Genomic DNA, 6265 nt, shown 5'->3' with positions numbered 1-6265 from the left:
ATCTAAATTACTGTAATCAGAGGATGGAAAGCAATCAGCAGCCTTGTATGAGCTGCTGGCAGAACGCCTGACCCCGGCTCTCTCCACCAATCAGACCTCTGCGTCCCATTCACAACTAATCACGCCGTGCACTCACCGCCTCCCTCACAGTTGATGGAGGAAGCGCACTCCTCCAGCTTTTGTCTTTTTGTGCCGGGCTGACCGGAGAGGACCAGATTGATGAGGGATGACGTTTCGAGCTGAAGCTTTTTCCGGTTCTTACATGGTGGCAGCCATGGTTTAAAGAGGCTCCACCACTCATGAGACAAGTTCTGCCTTCAGATTTAGTCTCTTATCTCTGCTGCTAATAATGGGGTCAAGTGAGTGAGGAAACTCATAAAGAAGAAGAAAAACATTTTGTAGGTTTACAGGACTTCAGTGAGTAAATCACTCATGGTAATAAGGATGTGATTGGAGAAGTTAAACCCCCTCGGCTTGGTTTAAACCAGATGTGTTGTGTACCCTAAAGGCATAATTTACACAACTATTGTTCCTGGGAGGAGTCATCGATACATAGAAGTAGCTAAATCACCTTTCATACCCGAGCACGCCTACTTTAAATGAGTTGAAAGAGCAGGAATAAAAGAGACTACAGAAATCTATCATGTGGAATAACCAAAATAGTTTTAACATTAAAATGTTGTAGCACTCTACAACTCATTGGTTAAGGCTGACTGAGAAAAAAAGACAGTGTGACCCTTTAAACTTACATGCTTTTTTTGTGTGGGGTAGCAGCTTTGACTTAATTATGAGACTGAATTTCTATTTTATTTTACTACGTTTTTCATATCTGAAAATAGGACAGCAGTTAAGAGGCCTGGAGAGAGGCAGGTGACGTATCTGAAGCAGCATTCAAACCACATTTTTAGAGAATGATGCCTGAAACCCCCTCTTCGTTCAAAAATGTGTTTTGCATATTTTTAATTTAAGCAGAAGTTTGAGCTGTACCATGCAGAACAAAGGACGTGCAGAAGGTGACACTAAAAGACTGTTAGCAAACACATTCTGAACAGAAGAAAATAGTTTCATTGGAAATAAGCGGGATACAGAAATGTGAGTAGATGAAGATATTGTGTGTCCACATACAATACCATATTTTACACAAAACCATATTTTACGTAAGCCCTGAGAAGCAAGTGATAAAAAAAAGTATTTCTTTGATCCAAACTGTTTTCTATATGACAGAACTTATTTTACATGTTCTTAAGTCATAAACACAGGATTGTTTTTTATTTTAATGAAACTTAGAAAAAGGATCACTGGAAATGTTCACTAACTTCTCAGAGCTTCCATAATACTTACATATTCTGGATTTTTGGCAGGGAAAAATGTGAATGTAAGCCTACACTTTAATTAAGTGTATTATGTCAACAGATTACATATAATTGTATTAGGTTAGTTGAAAGCAATATTATTAAGTTGAACCTTAACCTTAATATTATTGCTTTGTATCTATTGACATAATACATTCAATTAAGATCAAGGTTTACCATTTTTTGGTGTACATTTCAAGTTTAAGTTTGTGTGGATAAACTGCATCAAGGTTAGATTATATCCAAACCATTTTCAAACCATACAACATTGCTGTATCGCTGAAAATGTGTAAACTGGACGTGTGAATGACGGAGGTCCCTGAGGAAAAGAACTGACCAAGTTTTGTGAATAACAGACGATGACACATTAGTAAAATGGGGGATGAAGGGAGAGCTTATCTGCCAGGGACGAGGAAGCCTCTGTCTTTGTGACAGGACTCACCCCCCTCTCCTCCCCTCTTATCTAAACTCTCCCTTTCTTACCCTCTGCCTCCCCCCCTCACTATTCCCCCCCCCCCCCCCTCTGCCCGCCGTCAGGGGTGGATCCGAGCGTTTATCTCCACCTTCCAGCCCTGGTGTCTCCTAGCAACGGCGCACAGATCATTTAACTGCCCCTGCATCTTCTGTTTTATCCAGCCAGTTACAAACAATATGCCATCTGACTTTATTCACATTTTCTGTGCTTTTATAACCCCCTGAGCCTGGTGGTTGATGTTTTGTGTGTGTGTGTGTGTGTGTGTGTGTGTGTGTGTGTGTGTGTGTGTGTGTATGCGTGCGTGCGTGCGTGTGTGTGTGTGTGTGTAGTACTTGTGTCTTTGGATTGAAGCACTCACAACATATCAGTGCCACACTTGAGGCAGACAGACAGGATGGAGAGGCTGCGTTGTCAGGACGCATCACTCCAAGATCCAGCAGGTGCACAGAATACACACACGCATACACACACATACACACACACACACACACACACACACACACACACACACACACACACACACACACACACAAGGGTGGGGGGAGACAGGACTTGGCCCTCGTTCTGAAAGGCCCTCACAGAATCAATTAGCATTTAAATTAATGAAGCGCGTGATGAAGAGAGCGCTATCTCTCCCGCAGAAAGTCGACAGGCAGGCGGAGAGCTGATTGTGGATCAGCATAAGGAAGACACCCTGAAAGGAACATCAAAGATATTCAAACAGCCACTTCGTCCCTTTTATTTTTGAAGTAAAAGTGTCAAATTAAAAACAGGGCTGCTTTAAATAAAACCACAATATGAATGTGCCGTTAATATAATCACATTTCCATATAAAAGTGCCATTAATAAAGCACGTAATTAAAGATAAAATGATTGCATGGAAAAGGATGTCGTTATCTTTCAATATCCATCAGTGCAAATATGCTTAATGGAGGCTGCTTCCGGTGCCGATAACCCTCAACTCATTCACTCATATTTGAGGTCCTTTCAGCCATTTACAATGCATTTCTAATTTAGAGGAGAATATATTTCAGTTTGACGACAGATTCATATTGAGACCAGTATGGAGGCCTAAACCAGGCAAAAAAATAAAAATGACACTCATTTAGTGTTTAAAGGGAAGCTAGCCACAGTTGTAATCTCCTGACAAACCAATCATTGCTCTCGACACATCCACCTCATTACCATAATGTATTTTTGTGCAAAATGTACAATGAGGTCGGGAAAATAAAATCCAGGTTTGTGTAAGACCAAATATGGAATAAACTGACAAGTAAAATAATGATTATCTGATGAAGTCACAGATGCACATTTGTTCCTAGTCTTCTTTGATTAGATTTTAATAAATACAACTCGTCTGTTTTTTAGGTATTTGTTCTACGGTACAATACCTGTTCATGATTTGTGGCTGAAAAGAAAATGCTGCTGATGTGTTCTGCTGTCTTTGGCAACTGATAATGTTTGTGACACACACACACACACACACACACACACACTCACAGTGACCCTTCAGAATAACAGCCCGTCTGAGGCTGCACAAATCTGACTGTATGTAACACAAACATGCTTTTATAGTCAGGGGGACTAAAGGGGGGGTTCTATGTGTTTGTGTGTGTGTGTGTGTGTGTGTGTGTGTGTGTGTGTGTGTGTGTGTGTGTGTGTGTGTGTGTGTGTGTGTGTGTGTGTGTGTGTGTGTGTGTGCGTGCATGCATGCGTGTGCGTGTGTGTGTGTGTGTGTACATGCTGTCAGCCGCTCCAGAGTGGCACACAAACCTTATCAGTACAACACAGCGACAATGGAGAGCGTTTCGCCCGGAGCATCAAAGACCCCTCGGAGGGAGGAGGGCTGTGCTTCCCCTCCTCTACATGACGCATGAATCAGGACATGCCCAGCCCCCCACCACCCCCTCCCCCGGAAAACAAGAATATAGGAATAGTAACAAGAACAGAATGAAATGAGCAGGAATGAGAAGGGAAATAAGCTAAAAGGGAGATGAAGAAGAGGAGGAAGAAATAAGGAAAGAAGAAATTGTGGAGCAAAAGGATAATAAAAGCAAGAAGAGATGGAAGAAATGAGAAAAAGAAAAGAGACAAAGGAAGAAGATAAAGAAAGATGAGAGAAAATGAATTGAAACAAAATGATGGAAAGTAGAAAAAGATAAAAGGAAGAATAAAAGGAAGAATAAAAGGAAGAATACTTATGAAAAAGGAAAGTCTGTTGAGAAAAGGGCGAAAGTACAGGAAAAAGTAGAATGGAGGAAGATCAAAAAAAAGTGTTAGCGGAGGAAAGGGGGACAGTACAAGAGAAGGGAAGGAGTAAAAAATGGACAGTCGAGAAAAAAGGAATAAAATGCAAATAAATAAACAGGAGGAGAGGATATAGGGAACAGGTAAAAAGGTCAGCAGAAGAGGACAAGACAACAAATGAATGACATGAGACAAGAGGTAATAAAAGAAATTGAATAATAAATGTGAGTGAAGAAGAGGAGAGAAGAACATGGGGAAGGGAAGAAAGGAGAAGAATATCTGCTCATCGGCCTGTCCCTCAGATGTCTAACAGGTTCTTTGCATCAGAGTCACATTTGTTCCAACGTCCAACACAGTTACACACTCAGCTAACATCCACCGACACACCACGTCATCTCAGCATTGTCTCGCCGTAGTGGGAAGAAACACACACCCCCCTCCTCCAGGGGGCTTTTCCTCACACCAGCATGAGGAGGGAGAAGAGGGAGAGAGACGTGGGTGGACAGTAGTAATGATGACAGTGGGCCGCCGGAGGGAAGAAAGACAGCCACTATTATGTGTGTGTGTGTGTGTGTGTGTGTGTGTGTGTGTGTGTGTGTGTGTGTGTGTGTGTGTGTGTGTGTGTGTGTGTGTGTGTCAGGGTGCGGGACACCCCTGTGATCTCTGTGTGTCAAAGGATGATGATGCTGCTTCTGTGTTGTGACAGAGCGACGAGACAGAGCTTCATGCAGCCTCAGAGTGTGACAGGGTCAACAGCAGACAACACACACACACACACACACACTAACACACAAGTACTCAGACAACACAACTCAGTATTTATTTTATTTTATTATTGTTTTAAATTATCCATTTGGTCAGAATAGGGAGAACTATATTTATCCAACGTATAAGTCTGTTTGATTTTTTTAGAAAATCTCAGAAGAAAACCGAAAGTATTTTTGTCTAGGCATCGATTTGTGGCACGTTTCCAATATTGGACGTACTGTATGTTCCATATTATCGTTTCAGCATATTGTTATTCTAAGTTATACTAAGGGTAGGTGTATTCTGGAAAGTTAGATGGGGACATTTTTTAACGAATACTTTAGCCTGATGCTAACTGTAGCGGTGAGTTTTTGTACAGTCCCACCTCCTTTTTCTAGTTCTATTTCTGTTGAGTTTTCCTCCATTGTATGAGGCTTTTAACATCTGAATGGAATTGTGATTGGCCAGAGTCTCATATCACCAGCTAGATTTGTAAAGCCCGGAAAAAGACAAAAGAGGAGGTGCAGAAGTCTAGTGTTCATTCCGACCACTTGCATACATTTTCTAAAGATCATTAGGGACTTTTTGCCCATTAACACCAAACATTAAAAGGCTACCCTAGCTTTAGCATCCTCTTTGAGAAAGATGGACTCCATGACCCATGACATCACAGACTGGAAGGTCGTGGTATCGTTAATAAATCATCACACATTTCCGGTATGGTGATTTTGACGTTGTGGATTGTTTTTGCAACTGAACTGTAATATGCAGGAGCACAAGTGTTCCTATTATTCTGTCCATCTCTTTCACAATGTGTCTTTGTGTATAACAAGCACTTGTCAGAAGCAGCTGCTGATGTAGTTCCACTTCCTGCTGCTAGTCTGCAGTGTTGCCTCGAGCCTCCTTTTCTCAAAATCAATCATCATCTCTCTAGCTTTCTTTGTCTGTTACTGTCTGTCTTTGGACTTGAAACACCATCGCGCGCACACACACACACACACACACACACACACACACACACACACACACACACACACACACACACACACACACACACACACACACACACACACACACACACACACACACACACACACACACTTCTGTCTCCCAATTATTAAGACCCTAACAACTGCCTTTGAATGTGTTCTGTGGATAAATTCACTATTACCAGGTCACTGCCAGCATATATCACCCTCTTGAAACTCTCACACACACAAACACACACACACACACACACACACACACACACACACACACACACACACACACACACACACACACACACACACACACACACACACACACACACACACACACACACACAGACTCTTTCTAGTCGCTGTTGACTCTGATCATCGGCCGCTGAGAAAGCACAAAGCTTAAAAAGGAGAGGAGAAAAATAACCATGGCAACAAATTTGAGGCAATTTCAGTAATGATAT

This window comes from Eleginops maclovinus, chromosome 20 (genome assembly GCF_036324505.1).
Source record: "Eleginops maclovinus isolate JMC-PN-2008 ecotype Puerto Natales chromosome 20, JC_Emac_rtc_rv5, whole genome shotgun sequence".
Classification (NCBI taxonomy): domain Eukaryota; kingdom Metazoa; phylum Chordata; class Actinopteri; order Perciformes; family Eleginopidae; genus Eleginops; species Eleginops maclovinus.
This window is presented reverse-complemented; position numbering follows the sequence as displayed.